The following is a 16,718-nucleotide window of genomic DNA, read 5'->3' on the forward strand; positions in this document are numbered from 1 at the left end:
GGTGGAGTATTATGTTTATATAATACTCCACGTTCACAATAATACCAAAAATGTTAATATGGATTAAAAAGTATTTAACAAGCAGAAGAAATGAGTTGTATCCAGAGTTCTGTTTTTCTGAAGCCTGATAGGATTGTACCCTTAGCCATGCTTATGATAGAAACATTGAAATTGGTGGGACTTAAGTTAGTCATGACTTACTTGTACCATTTATTTTAACTGGTCTGCCCTAAGCATAATTGGAGACAACCCTACGTATTTATAAAACCTTGTTGTTGTTCAGTCGTTCAGTCGTGTCCGACTCTTCGTGACCCCATGGACCATAGCACACCAGGCCTTCCTGTCCTGCGCTCTCTCCCAGAGCGTGCTCAAGTCCATATTCATTGCATCGGTGATGCTATCTAGCCATCTCACCCTCTGCCGTCCCCTTCTCCTTTTGCCTTCAGTCTTTCCCAGCATCAGGGTCTTTTACAGGGAGTTTTCTCTTCGCATTAGGTGGCCAAAATATTTGAGCTTCAGCTTCAGTATCTGTCCTTCCAACGAGCACTCAGGGTTGATTTCCTTTAGGATTGACTGATTTGACCTCCTTGCAGTCCAGGGGACTCGTAAGGGTCTTCTCCAGCACCACAGTTCAAAGGCATCAATTCTTCGGCGCTCAGCCTTCCTTATAGTCCAGCTCTCACAGCCATACATCACTACTGGGAAAACCATAGCTTTGATTAGACGGACCTTTGTCAGCAAGGTGATGTCTCTGCTTCTTACTATGCTGTCTAGGTTTGCCATAGCTTTCCTCCCAAGGAGCAAGCGTCTTTTCATTTCATGGCTACAGTCACCGTCTGCGGTGATCTTGGAGACCAAGAAAGTAAAATCTGTCACTGCTTCCATTTCTTCCCCTTCTATATGGCAGGAAGTGATAGGGCCAGATGCCATGATCTTCGTTTTTTTAATGTTGAGTTTCAAACCAGCTTTTGCACTCTCCTCTTTCACCCTCAACAAGAGGCTCTTGAGATCCTCTTCGCTTTCTGCCATTAGGGTGGTATCGTCTGCATATCGGAGGTTGTTGATAATTCTCCCGGCAATCTTAATTCCGACCTGTGATTCATCCAACCCAGCGTTTCTCATGATGTACTCTGCATATAAGTTAAATAAGCAGGGTGATAATATGCAGCCTTGTCGTACTCCTTTCCCAATTTTGAACCACTCGGTTGTTCCATGTCTGGTTCTTACTGTTGCTTCTTGACCCTCGTACAGGTTTCTGAGGAGACAGGTAAGGTGGTCTGGTACTCCCATCTCTTTAAGAATTTGCCACAGTTTGTTGTGATCCACACAATCAAAGGCTTTAGCGTAGTCAATGAAGCAGAAATAGACGTTTTTCTGGAATTCTCTTGCTTTCTCCTTGATCCAGCGAAAGTTGGCGATTTGATCTCTAGTTCCTCTGCCTCTTCGAAACCCAGCTTGTACTTCCGGTAGTTCTCGGTTCGCATACTGCTGAAGCCTAGCTTGTAGGCTTTTGAGCATCACCTTGCTGGCATGTGAAATGAGAGCAATTGTGCGGTAGTTTGAACACTCTTTGGCGTTGCCCTTTGTAACTGGAATGTAAACTGACCTTTTCCAGTCTTGCGGCCATTGCTGAGTGTTCCAAATTTGTTGGCATATTGAGTGCAGCACTTTTAACAGCATCATCTTTTAGGATTTTAAATAGCTCAGCTGGAATACCGTCATCTCCGCTAGCTTTGTTGTTACTAATGCTTCCTAAGGCCCACTTGACTTCACTCTCGAGGATGTCCGGCTCAAGTTCAGTGACCGCACTATCATGGCTATCAGGGACATTCAGATCTTTCCTGTATAGTTCTTCTGTGTATTCTTTCCACCTCTTCTTAATCTCATCTGCTTCTGTTAGGTCCCTGCCTTCTTGGTCCTTGATCATGCCCGTCTTTGCACAAAACGTTCCCTTGAGATCTCCAATTTTCTTGAAGAGATCTCTAGTCTTTCCCATTCTGTTTTCCTCGATTTCTTTGCATTGTTCATTTAAGAAGGCCTTCTTGTCTTTCCTTGCTATTCTAAAACCTACGTTTGGACAAAAAAATCTAGTACTACTGTTTGTTACTGCTTCGATCCTGCTGTATGCCTAAGGCTCAAGGTAACAAAGTAAGTAACAACAAAGAGAGAAAAAGAATTATTTCCTAGATGGTGTGGGACAATATTTAAAATATACTAAGTGTTTTTTTTTATTATATTCCAAATTATTTATTTCTCTTCTCCATCAAATCTAAGAAGGAAATTGAACAGAGAGAAGATGTTCCTACTGTCCCCATTTTTCCAGGAAATCACCATCCCTGTTTTGCTTTTTAGGGAGACCTGGGCATGCTATTTTTAAAAAATAATAAAAATTGGCTTGTACAGTACAGTTAGTTTTCATTTGTGGGATTTCAGCTCCCTCTGCTGGGTCCCAACACAATCCTAAGGATGTTTACTCAGAAGCCCTAGTTTGTTCAATGGAATGTATGCATTCTCTAATATACCACTGCAAAGTTTAGCATATAGACCTATCTAGGAGTAAGTACCATTGGGCCCAGTGGGGCTTCTTGAGAGTTGCAGTTTGAATATTAAATATCTGCAACGGGGTAGCATCTAAACTCTAAATGTTCTCTAAATTCTAGATGTTCTACTAAGCACTAGATGTTCTTACTCTGGTCTGCATTTGAATAATTTTATGAAACTCTATTAGGAAATACTGTCTGCGGCTGTTACTTTTAACGTTATGTTAATGCTGGTGTTTTATGCTAGTATCTTAAGGTTATTTTAATAATTTGAAATGTTGTGTTTTTTACTGTATATGTAAGCCACCTTGCAACTGTATATACCCTGAAAGGTGGGGTAAAAAGAAGCTAAAAAATAAAATGTAAATGTAAATGCACATGAATGCAAAGGCACCATCTTGTCCACAGCCTACCATTCTCCCAAGGCTGTTGTCACACCTGGGACAGTGCCTCTCCTGGGATATGGGAACATGGGAAGGGCCTAGTAGCTAAGATACCAGGGTGGTTGCTACCCAGCTTCCCAAACCAGCCTGGCCTCACAGGCCGAGCACTCTCTCTAGGAGATTTGTTTGGATGTATTGTAAATCCATTTGTTTTGCTGTGCAAAAAAGAAATGGTAGATCGCTATTTAGGGAGAAACTCAAACACAGAGGTTTCAAGACTGTTTAGGGCACTTCCTCTAAAGCTGAACTATGATTGACAGCTAAAATTTGGTATGTAGTGGGAGACACCGTAATTTAATGCGTAATGCTCTCGTTACGAGGGTGGTTTTATTGATTTACCGTATGTAAGGAGGACTCCGCCCCAAAAGGTGACCTATAAACCTTTATCGGACCTATAAGACATATCAAGGTGGCCTTCTGAAATAAATAAAAGGTCAGAAAACAGAAAATCCTACACCTCTTACTTGAATCTTGAAATCTACCTCCACCGACACTGCAACAAGGAGGTAGCGAACCAAGACACGTGTCAGAATACAGGCATGCAAGACAGTGCTGGCTTCAGGTTTTGGAGGGCCTTTGGCCAAGATGCCCTCCTCCATGGGTCCCCTCCCTTGGTGAGTCTACCTTCTCATTGCTGGAGAGCCTGTGCACAGGTAGACAGTGGCATCTACTGCTCCTCCTCCTCACCACCTCTGTTGCCAGAGCAAGAGGCAGATGAACAAGCTGGTTGCAATGGCGAGGAGGACGGGACTCTTGTCAGTGGGCCCCTTGCTTGGGTGTGGACCCGTGGCACGTGCCCAGTCAGACCTACCCTTTATGCCGTCCCTGATGTGAGCTTCCCCTCCCTGCCTTTATACATCTGGATTGAGAGGAAATTTGCAGAGGTTGCCAGGATATACCACAGAATGAGTGGGCATGGGAGTTCTCACTACACCTACTTTAATAATCCTTGGACTGGAGGGAGCTGGGATTTCTAGTGGCACATATGCGTGACACCAGCTTTAGTTAATAGTACTATACTATTAACTCTTATGAGACTCTTACGAGTCCCCTGGACTGCAAGGAGGTCAAATCAGTCAATCCTAACGGAAATCAACCCTGAGTGCTCATTGGAAGGACAGATTCTGAAGCTGAAGCTCAAATATTTTGGCCACCTAATGCGAAGAGAAAACTCTCTGGAAAAGACCCTGATGCTGGGAAAGACTGAAGGCAAAAGGAGAAGGGGACGGCAGAGGATGAGATGGCTAGATAGCATCACTGATGCAATGAATATGGACTTGAGCACGCTCCGGGAGAGAGCGCAGGACAGGAAGGCCTGGCGTGCTATGGTCCATGGGGTCATGAAGAGTCGGACGCGACTGAACGACTGAAGAACAACAACAACAACTATACTTAGTGCGTACATGGTTCCAGGGCATAGTCTGAAGGCACATGAGGCAGCCACCTTGCTGAAGCTAAGCAGGTCTGGGTCTGGGCTTGGAGGAGAGACCACCAGGGAAGCACATGTAGCCACCTTGAGTTCCACCATGGAAGAAAGGCGAGATATAAATTCAATCAATCAATCAATAGCAGACCTCCAAAACTTTCACATACAAAAGAGATGCCAAGACAGTCAGAGTATTAAGTGTGTAAATCTGACATTTGAATATCTGTCCCTTGAAATTGGGGTGGATGGGCAAAATGCTTCATTTCATGACAGGGAGGAGCCAGATATTTCTCCTTAGGTATTAATCTTACCGGCGGCATGTAGAAGAATCACACTAGATGGTATCGGACACACAGAGGTGGTGATGCTTTCTGGATAACGGTGACGTGCCTTAACTATCTGGCTGTTCTTACCATTTGAAAAACATATATAATCCACCTTCAATAGATGAATAGATTAGCAGAATTTGGGACATGGCCTCTCTATACGATTAAGGCTGCAGTCCTAGACCCACTTACTTGGAAGGAAGCACTGTGGAATTCAATGGGACTTTTGAGTAGACTTGTATAGGAGGGCACTGTGAGTTAATAAACATGGTGAGAGTCAGGAAAGGGAACCAGCCAGACAGAAACATCGAGTATTTTTGTTTCATTTTGGGATAACGAAGTTCAAGATATTATAAACCTATCTTAAGGAGCGCCCCCAGCAGCACCAGACAGGCCGCTTAACAAGATCAGCCTCGGATGGCCTTCTCTCTGTCCCATCAGCCAGGACAGCTAGACTGGTGGGGACGAGGGAGAGGGCCTTTTCTGTGGTGGCCCCCACTCTGTGGAACTCCCTCCTTAGGGAACTCTGCCATGCCCCCTCTTTAATGAGCTTCCGTCGTGCATTAAAAACGTGGTTGTTCAGGCAGGCATTTGGGGTGGGTTAGGGTATTTTAGAAAATGTTTTTATTGTAGAATTTTATTGTTTTAAACTGTTTTTATTGTATATTGTACATCGCCCAGAGTGGCTGGGTGACCAGCCAGACAGGCGATTAATAAATTTAATAATAATAATAATCCCTTATACAATACTGAGTACAACTGGATCTTAAAAAAGAAAGAAAGAAAATAATTTAACTTAAAATTATCTTTGGAGTAACTTGGAAGAAAATGTTATGAGTATTTATTATAGATTGTGGTCTATTATAGATTATGATTATCTTTTTATTATTGTAAGAACTGGCTCACTATTTTAATATAATTGAGATATCGTTACTACCTGTATAAATATTGTAATTATCCTCCCTGCTGGAGGAATCCTCTAAAGAGAAGAAGTTCCCAGAGGCAAACAGTACTGAGGAGCAGCCCATGCCTGGAGACCAGGAGGAGGACCCGAAGGAGCCTGGGCTCTCAGGGGAGATGGTGATGGATCCATCTCAACAAGAGGAAAATTCCACCTCTGAGAGAGAGGTTGAGCACCTCTCCAAGCACCCGAGAGCGTCGGCGTCTCAAGAGGCAGGCCAGAACAATCACGGTGAGAAGGAGTGCCCATTTGCAAAGGAAGGCTCCTTGTGAGTAAAGGACTTCTCATGAGTGGGCCCTCCTCATGAGGAGAACGTCGTCCTGAAGCTTCTGATCTGCTGGCGCTGAGTCCTGGATGGGGCTCTGGAAGTTCCAGCTGTGCAATCTACAGAACATCAGGCAGCACACTGAGAACCAGGGCTCACTCTGTGGGGTGAGGTTTGTAGGACTTGTCTGTAGCAGGGCCTGTGTTTTAAAGGGTCTCCAGCTTTAGCACATTTCTACAGGAGCCTTGAAGCTGAAGTTGCCCATCAAATGGGCACACAGCTCACCCAGTCACAGTCTTTCCCCACTACAATGTGATGCATTGTATTTATATTTACATCATAGTAATTATTTCTAAATTTGCAAGTATACCTACAAATCAACATTTTATTATTTATTTATTTCAGAAAATATCTATATCGCTTTCCATTTTTTAAAAAATGCCAAAGAGATTTACAAAATAAAAACATAAAATATCATAGAACCAATAAATAAAACTGCGATAAAACAGTAACAACTCATTAAAATAACTAGGGATAGCTGGCAATGCTTGTGACCAGGAAATGCCTGGGCAAACAAGTGCTTTGGTGGAAACACTTCACACTAGGAGCCTGTCTGATCTTAATGGGGACATTATTCTACATGGTGGGTGTCACAGTGGAGAAGGTGCTCCTCCGCCCCATGTCCAAAAAAATCTATATAAGAATACAGTGGTGTAAGGCCTATTACTCAAGGTCTATCAGACCAATTTTGCTCATTTCTATTTTAAACTGAAGCTTGGGCAGTGTAGATGTGCCAAAAATTTTGAAAGTTTGAAAAAGGTCCAAGCTTGAGCTTTAATAGCAACTAATTTCTTCCTCACCAAACAGGCAAAGCAGCCTCTCTGCCAGCAGGATGACAGACAGCCCTGCTTGGCCAATCAGTGTGGTGCAAAGGCAGACCCCAGGCGCAACGGCGCAGTTAGGCTGTTGCTGCCAGTGGGGAGGGGGAAAGGGACGGAGGCAGCCAATCGGGGCATGTAAGGGAGGGGGGATTCACTATGTATGAGCCACATTTGCATTATTCATGAGCCCCTCTGTGGTGAGGGGACTAAGGGGCAAAAAAGCAGGAAAGGAGCAAGACTACTAGTGCCCGTGGCGACGTGGGCTTTACACTAGGAACATCGGAAGCTGCCTTATACTGAGTCAGACCATTGGCCCATCTAGCCCAGTACTGTCAACACTGACTGGCAGCAGCTCTCCAGGGTTTCAGGCAGGATTCTTTCCTTGCCCTATCTGGAGAAGCCCAGGATCGAACCTGTGACCTTCGACATGCCAGGAATGTGCTCTATCACACTGAGCTAGTAACAATAGAAGTAGTATCAATAGAATGTAGAGACCAGGGCCGCCTATGCAGGAAAAGGCTGTCTCTCAGATAACCTGGTCCTGAGCTGTTTAGGGCCTTGGAAACCCAACAGTAACACCTTAAGGATAACTCGGTAGCAAACTGGCAGCCAGTGGAGAGCTTTCAGCACAGGAGTCATACGTGTGTGTTAGGAAGCTCCACTGAGTAATCCAGCAGCTGCATTCTCCACTAGCTGAAGCTTCCCAATCTTCAGGGCACTCCCACATAAAGCACTTGCAACAGTCCCTATGCAAATCTCTGTCCTTTGGAGGGGGGGTGTTGATGTGTAAGTGGCCACAAAAGTTCTAAACTAGCCTCCTCCCAGGCACACTCACCTGCGGCTAACTGGAAGCTCCGGAAGCTCCTGCCCAGCATGCTGTCTCCTCTCCAACTATGGCCTTGAGGGTGACGGGGTGGTGTCTGCAGGGCTGGCCCTACCCATTAGGGAGAGTGAGGCCGTTGCTTCAGGCGGCAGATGCCAGGAGGTGGCAGGAAAGTGTCGGAGGAGAGAGCTGTGAGCCGCATGGCTTGCCCTGCACCCCCTAAGCTAGCCGGCTGCCTTCAGATCCAGTGGTGAAAGATGTTCCATCCGTAGTGTGGAAGTAATATTCGTCTGCTAGTCAAGCTGGCTTTTGTCCATGGAATGGGAGTGGGCGCCATCTTGTTCTTCACCTGGGGTAGCAGAAGGGCTTGGGCCGGCCCTGGGTGTCTGAGAGCCAGCCAGGCAACCTGTGTTGAGACCTCCGGTCCTGCCGCTGGAATGCCTGCATTAGAAGGCTCCTTAGGGTTGCTGGCAGGGTGGGAGTCTGCTGGGGAGTCCTGCTGCCCCTGCTCTTCCAAGGAGAACCCAGTTCCAGCCTGGACCCTGACAACCTCATATGATGTACTGTGGAGGGCTCGCTCCTGGTGGTTCCACATGGACCTATGGCCTGATTGGAGTGTACTCAGAGAGGAGCCTTCAGCGTGGCGGCCCCCTTTCTTTGGAACTCTCTGCCCCAGAGGTCAGGCAGGCACCAACCCTGCGTTGTTTCCAGCGCCTCCTGAAAACAGCACCGTTCCAGGAGGCATTCCTTAATTGGCCAGTCACGGTTTCTATTGGCATTCTGTTTTTTAAAAAGTATAATTTTAATCTGGTTTTTTAATCTTTTTATTCTTTTACTGTTTTCTCTTTTGCGGTCACTGCTCCAAAATCTGTTCTAGATATGGAGCGGTATATAAATATTGTAAATAAATTAAATGTACAGCCAAGGCACCGACGTACCACATCAAGTGAGAACTCGGCCCTGGGCAGACCTCTGAATTAAGGCATCAACGATCAGCAGCAAACAGTAAAAATGCAGCGCTGACTTTATAACCTGTACAATCAAGTATCATGAATGGGCCGAACCACCAAATACCCACTGCTCACTATGGAAAGATGGGCGCATAATCCCGGCTGAAAGAAAAGGAAGTATTCTTTCTATGTGTTTCACAGCTTGTTATGTCCTAACATGCAAGTTACTTTCCAGTATGTATGCTGACAATGTTTATATCACTGAGACCTAAGATTAATGTTTGTGAGTTTAGGTTTTAGGTTAACGAAAATCAATACAAAATATTTAAAAAAACCAAAACAAAGATACATATGCTCCAGTTTCTAAATTCCTAGATATCTTGTGAGTCAGAACTGAGCAACCTTTTCCTGTTGAGAGCCACATTCTCTTGCGGGGTTATCTGTTGGGAGGTGCATGCTGCTGTAACCCTTATAGACTGGATGGTTTAGTCCCTTCTGGACAGAGTCCTCACTCAGAGGGAGCATTAAGAGACCCCCCCCCCCCCCGACAAGACTCAGCTTGTTCTGCTGGGAACCTGAGGGTTTCATCACACGGAGCTTTTATCCTGCGATTGAGATTGCTCCTTCCCGGAAGTTTGCGGGCTCTTTACATGACGCTGTGAACCTCCAAGTCGCCTCCTGCACTAAATGCCCTTTGTTCCGTTTTTAAACAGATTGCAGAGAATGAGCTCTCAAATTACCCCGTTGTGTTCCGCTTCAGTTTCCTCTGTGCAAAGAGTTAAAGCAGCAAGAAGAGGAGTGAGATCAATGAAAGAGAATGGAAGACTCAGATACGGGGAGAAGGAGGGGGAAGGGGGTGGGGGAAAAGGAAGCACGTGAAAAAGGGAGTCGTCGTGATCCTGCATTTAAAAGGGAAGCAGAAAGACCCATTTTAAATGCAGGATTTTAGGCTGGTGTAGAAATGCCCTGAATGCTAAAGAACTGGTTTATGATTATGGGCTCTTATCACCTCGTATAAAGTAAACTTTTGTGCATCACAGAATTTCAGGGGATGGGGAATCATGTTTGTATCTTTGCTACTTGTTATATTTATATTATTATTGCAGGGCTAATACCTTGAACTACAGTGTATAAGCTACCAACTGTGGATTGTTCTGTGGTCTAAAGTTAAGAAATATACAAAAGGACCTCAGCGTTTTGTGAAACCAAAGTCACTTCGGGACTGGCCTAGTGCAAAGTGGCAAGCGAGACCTCCATATTTTTGTTTGGACTCAGAAGGGCCGATTGTTGCATTTATTTGTATTGAGAAATCATTGCATGTTTTGTATAACTTTTACTAAAGGCATCTTTGTTCAGTTACATCTGCAAGTTTTGTAGTGGCTGGAGTGTTGGACCATGAGTCGGGAGATCCAGGTTCTAGTCCCCACTCGGCCATGGAAGCTCACTGGGCGACTTTGGGCCAGTCACAGACTCTCAGCCCAACCTCACAGGGTTGTTGTTGTGAGGATAAAATGGAGAGGAGGATTATGACTTGGATTCCTGCATTGAGCAGGAGGTTGGACTTGATGGTCTTATAGGCTTCTTCCAACCCTACTATTCTAGGATTCTATGTATGCTGCCTTAGGTTCCTTAATGTGGAAAAAAGGCGGGGGGGATTTAATCAATCAATAATAAATAATTTAGCTCCATAGGAGCCACACGAGTAGAGGTTCTTCTGGCAGTGGGTGGAGCCAAAGCCAAAAGTAGGTGGGTTCTCTCTTTTTCTGCCATGCCCCATTTCTCCCTTCTTCCTCCCCACCAGCAGGCTATCAGGGGAAGGGCTGATCACTCTAGCCAGACCTCTAAATGGGCCGCTCACAGAGGGCTTTGGAAATTAAGCCACGTTTTGCCCACTCTTTGGTAAACTGTAAACGTTATGCTGCATTCCTCATCCCTGGCCCCTCAAGAACACCATTGCAAAGGGAGGTTTAGGCATACTTACCCCGCCCCCTCCACGTGCAATGGATCTTGAGCTCTGCATCGAACTACGGATGCTGCTAACCTGCCTTCTCCGGCGCTGTCGCGCCGTCACTTTTCAAAGAGATGATTTTAATCAAAGCTGTCATTCTTTAATTAAACACCACTGAGATGCCATCTGCTTCCGATTCTTTCAAAACGCTTCCCCCCCCCAAATCAAATCCATTTCATGTTTTGCCACTTCTGACAAGGATTTGTGATTGAATTCAGAACGCATGAGCGCGTGCCTGAAAGCAAATAAATAGATCGCCAAACTTCTTCCAAAGTTATAAGAAGGCGCGCGGGGGGGGGGGGGTGTTATAGGAGAATCGGAGCTCTGGTATCTTAATTGTAACAGAACAAAAGTTCCTTTTGCATATAATCATGTCCTATACAGAAGCTTTATATGGCAAGCGGGCCACCAGTGAAAAGATGGGCGATTGCAGAAAATGGCAAGAATTAGCAGCAGAGTGAAAACAGCAATAAAGCAATCAGGGAATTCTCTGGCAATTTAGCAGAGAGGCAGGGTTTCCTTCTAAAACACATCCGTTGTGTGGAAGGGGCCGTGGCTCAGTTTCAGAGCACATGTTTGCATACAGAAGGCCCCGGGTTCGATCCCCGGCTTCTCCAGGTAGCGCTAAGAAGGAAACCTTCCTGAAAGCCTGGAGAGCTGCTGCCAGTCAGTGTCGGCGATATTGGGCTAAATGGACCAACCGTCTGATTCAGTATAAGGCAGCTCCCTGTGTTCCTATGTGCAAATGTAACCCACTGGTATATTTTTCTTTAAGAACTCTGAGTGGGAATATTCCTGCACATGCTCAGTAAAGGAGTGAGATAGGGGGTGGGCACCATTTTAGGCAGTTACCAAAATGCAGTGTGGGAGAATCGTAGAATCTTAGGGTTGGAAGGGGCCTACAAGACCATCGAGTCCAACCCCCTGCTCAGTGCAGGAATCTAAGTCACAGCATCCCCGACAGATGGCTTTCCAGCCTCATCTTGATTGCCTCCAGTGTGGGAGAGCCCATTGCCTCCCTAGGTCATTGGTTCCATTGTCATATTGCTCTGGGATAATCAAGAAGAGATCCTGGCCTTCCTCTCTGTGACAACCTTTCAAGTACTTCAAGAGCGCTATCATATCTCCCCTCAGTCTTCTCTTCTCAAGGGCATCTCTCATGCCCAGTTCTTTCAGTCTGTCCTCGCAGGGCTTTGTTTCCAGTCCCCTGATCATCTTCATTGCCCTCCTCTGAACTCTCTCCAGCTTGTCTGCATCCTTCTTAAAGTGCGGTGCCCAGAACTGGACACAGTACTCCAGATGAAGCCTAACCAATGCTGAGTAAAGGGGAACTAGTACTTCCCGGGATTTGGAAGCTATGCTTCTATTAATGCAACCCAAAAGGGTATTTGCCTTTTTTTCAGCCACATCATATTGTTGGCTCATATTCAGCTTGTGATCTTCCACAATTCCAAGATCCTTCTTGCTTGTAGTGTTGTTGAGCCACGTATCCCCCATCTTGTAACTGTGCATTTGGTTTCTTTTTTCCAGGTGCAGAACTTGGCATTTATCCCTATTAAATGTCATTCTGTTGTTTTCTGCCCAGCACTCCAGAAGCTTGCTTCCTCCTCTCTCTAAGACCCTGAACCCTTGAGACACGTGAGTAGCGAGGTGTCCTTTAAAAATGTTTTAAAGAGTTATGATTTTTTTTACAAACACTATGAGTTCCTTGTTTGTTTATGTTCTTTTATATTGTATAAAGGGCATTTTACAAAGTTGTTCCTGTGTTGCTGGATCCTGATCCATTTTGGGGAAGATTGCTGCAGAGCTGCAGTGAACTGAGTAGAGACCATTTTCCTTCTTCGACCAGCAGAAAAATCAAGCTTCAGAGAGAAGTTTTATTTATATTTTTGTTGTGGACTCAAGCTGAAAGACAGAACTGGGCAGGGGGGGGGGGGGGCTGTGCTCTGTTTTATGGTTTTGGTGATAAGTGAATTGTTATGCATGTAAAATTATTACCTGTGCATTTTTTTGATTAAGAAATTAAAATGATATGTGTTAATTGTCCCTGACTCACCTTTGCCGTGAGTCCCTTTAGAGACCCTGAAGAAAAGTGTTACACGAACGATGCAAGACATGACCCGGAAGGTACTCCTAGCAACCACTGTGACATTGCGAGGGAGCTTTGAGTTCACTTCTTGGGCCATGTGGTCCAGCTTCACCGGCCAGCCCCCACCTCCATGGTTGTGTTAATCTGGGGTCTTGATCTTGTCAGGATCCTTCTTAAAATAGATTCAGGCTAAGCCAAAGTGAGACAAAGTTACAAATAGATCAGTTTGGCAGGTTAACGTTGCACATGTAATAGTAAACGGATGCAGAAATAACACAAGGCAAAGAACCTCACACGTCCCTCCTTGTGCTGACCGAAGCTGCCAACTTCTCCCACAGCCAGGCGTGTATCTGGGTCCCAATCAGGATACGCAGGACGCCTCTCTACGGACAGATAATCAATTCTCCAAGTTGGTACGCGTGCAGATTCCCCTTGGGGGCGAGACCAAGAGCGTCTCTACACCAGCCTAAAATCCCACGTTTAAAACAGGGCTTTCTGCTTCCGTTTTAAATGCAGGATCACAACGGACTCCCTTGACACACACTTCCTTCCTTTTCCCTCTGCTTTCCCCCCTTATCTGAGACTTCCATGTTTCATTGATCTCGCTCCTCTTCTTGCGGCTTTCTCCTTTTCACGGAGGCAACTCAAGTGGGGTAATTTGATACCTCAGCCTCTCTATTTCAAAAGAGAAGAAAGGTCATTTAGTGCAGGAGACGCCCCGGCGGTTGACGACATCATCTAACGGGCCCACCAACTTCCATGAGTGAGCAAACTCAATAGGATAAAAGGATAAAAGCTCCGTGTGAAGAAACCCCAACTCAGCATGCTTTAAACAATGCTTATATACCTTTTCTTCCATGCCTTAGTGGATGCATAAACCATCACCGGCAAGGCAATATGGAAAGAAGCCCCAACGTTCCAATTCGGGATCGGAAGCTTCCGCACTCTTCACGGAGACATAACACTGCAGTATTATCTGAGGGACCAGAGCGACTTGGAAAGAATCAGACAGCTTGACTGGCACCAGTACGACAGCCTACTTATAGAAATATAGAAGCTGCCTTCTATACTGTGTTAACACAGGTCTCTATGCACGTAGCAAACTGTGTAGAACGTGACTGTGGAAACTCACTGTACTCCTCGCCATGTCTTCCGGGTTCACCCTCTACAATGGTGCAAAGATTAGGCCAAGCAATACCTACCATTGGTGAGTGACATACTCAGCCTGTGTTGCTAGGTGGGGCTACCATAAGGCCAGGCAGAGATTCATATGAATTAATGGTAAAATCTCTGATTTCGCCGTCACCAGCAGGAACTGCTAGATCCCCCTTGCCAAGCCCAAATATCTGCATATGTAGGAAGGCATTTCTCTGAGGTAGCAATTTTTTGTAGAGCGGAGTCAGATCCAGCAAAGATTTGTAACCACAGCCACATGGGGAAGGGGGAGACTGGAATGGCTAAAGGGTGGAGGCACCAGTCCGGAGTTCTTATCTCGATCCAAGGCCATAAACCTTCCCGGCCTGCCAAAGGGCCAGCCCAGCTAGGAAGGTGTGAAAATGCCATCTCATCCTCCTTGGGAGGAGGGCGGGGGGCGAAGGAGCTAGGAGCGGGGCAGGAAATCGTATAAAACAGCCAAGAGAGCATCCATCCTTTGCACTTTGGGTTTTCATCTGGTCTGAGTGGAAGGTGTCGGTATGCTGGCAAGAACAAAGGATCCTACTTTGGTGTGTAAGCAGTTAGGCCCAGGCAAACTGTTATTTTAGCCTATGTCAGGTTTCCAAGCAGTGAACTGGGTCTTGGACATCTCTATTTGTACTGTGTTTTATTACTCTTCCCATTCCCTCATCCCTTAACTTGTAAATAAATATCTAAAATAAAGGTAAAGGTGTCCCCAACCAGTCGCGTCCGACTCTAGGGTGCGGTGCTCATCCCCGTTTCTAAGCCGAAGAGCCAGCGCTGTCCGAAGACGCTTCCGTGGTCGTGTGGCCGGCATGACTGAACACCGAGGTGCACGGAACGCTGTTACCTTTCCCGCCGAGGCGGTACCTATTTATCTACTTGCAATTTCTTGCTTTCGAACTGCTAGGTTGGCAGAAGCTGGGACTGAAGACGGGAGCTCACTCCGTCACACGGCACTCGGGTCTCGAACTGCTGACCTGCCGGCCTTCCGGTCTGCAGTTCAGCGTCTTAACCACTAAGCCACCGCGGCCCCCCAAAATAAATATCTACCTCAAAATTATTGCTGCTATCTCTTTCACAGGTCAGTGCTGAATTCAGTGGCTCTGGGAGCCTTTTTGGTCGAGGAACAGCAAAAAAATACTTCAAAAAAATAAATAAGGGCACAATCCTATGGGGATAGGCGGCCGCCTCCAAACTCAGAGGCGACTGTCTATCCAATGCAGGGCAGGAGAAGCACGGAGGGGATCATTCCCCCCGTGCTTCTCCTGCCCTGCATTTGCGGCTAGACAGCCAATTTCGGCTGTCTAGCCATGGGAAGGCGGAGCGGGCGAGGAGGCCGCCAGAACGTCACATAGGATGTGTCGTACCAGCATTTCCGCCTTCCCTGCCCCAGAACGCCCCCCAGAACACCCCATTTTGGCTGCTCCATGCTCCTCCTCTGACCGCGGAGCACGGGGCCGGCCCGCGCTGCCTGCAAGGCAGCGCAGAAGGGGGAGAAGGTCAGTTCTCTGGGAACCAACCTCATTGCCTGCACTCCGAGGTGGGATCCTGGAAACACACATATCCTATGGCTGTCTAGCCGCTGATTGGCGGCCGTAGGATTGCTCCCAAAACAACTCTTTCCCTGTTGAGTACCAGGATGGCATCTAAGGGTGCCATCTAGCACTTCGAGGTATCTGTGCTGAGCTTATATTTATTAACTCAGTACTGAGTAAATTTGTTCAGTTTTTGGATGCACACATTAGTCCTAACATCAGTCTCTACTGGATAATCACATTGTGGGTCCCAAGTGGGAATAGCTGAACCAGGTAGCTTTTGGAAGAAGGGTGTGTGCATGGATATGCCAAGTGAACTATGTGAGTACTGAGATTGTGTGTGTGTGTGTGTGGACGGGGGGTGGGGTGGGGGCAGCCGAAGCTTAATGCTACTTATTTCAGTGCATGGGAACAGAGAATCTACTCTGGCTCATCAAAGGTATATATGATAAGCCAGTCTACTGAAGTAATCTCTTCCCTACTCCGCAGAATGCCTGGAGGAGTGGTAAAATTACCACCCCTCTGATACTGACCTCATAGACTTCCTGTTGGAGAATGAAAGATTTCATGCCTCCACAGTGAAAAGGCGTTGCAGTCCTTTTGCCCAATTGGACGGGAACTATTGGTCCCTTGCTATTAACCTGGAATATGTTGGGAATATTATCACCTCATCTGCAAGTTACAGGAAGGGGGCAGCGTTGCAGTTGGCTAGTTAATGCATAGGAATTTGGTGCATAGCTAGCCTTAGGATCTCTATAGCCTAGAGTGTGGTTTCCTTCTCCTCCCCTTCCTCCCCTCCCCTCTCTCTGACCTTCTCCACTGCTGGGAAGCATATGTGCTTGCTCTCTCTTGCTCCTGCCAGTGTTGTAGAACACAAAGAAATGGACTGAACAAACTCCATTTGAAATTCTATGCTGTGCCTGCATTTTTTTGCAAGAATATTGTGCGTAAACCATTTTACCTTCTCTTCGCTAAAGAAGGGTGTGATCTCTTTTTCCCCCTTGTGTGTGTGTGGGACTGGTAAACACTCATTCTGCTCTGCCTTTTGTTTGTCTCTGCTAACTGCCTGATTAACAAGAAACAGCAATACCACATCATCCCATCAGAAGACCCAGAACATTAACCTGGTAGCCTTCAAGGCCAGCTAGCTGATGCTTTCTTGGATTTGTCAGGCAGTCCTGGCTCCTGAACCAGGATGCTTTGAAAAATGATAGATACGAAGCTTAAGGAGGATGCTCTGTGGCTCTCTTATGGATATCCAGCACAGTACTGGGAGAGCCAGCATGGTGTAG

The sequence above is a fragment of the Heloderma suspectum genome, chromosome 16, assembly GCF_057233095.1.
Source record: "Heloderma suspectum isolate Gila_16-S chromosome 16, 16-S_ref, whole genome shotgun sequence".
In the NCBI taxonomy this organism is placed as follows: domain Eukaryota; kingdom Metazoa; phylum Chordata; class Lepidosauria; order Squamata; family Helodermatidae; genus Heloderma; species Heloderma suspectum.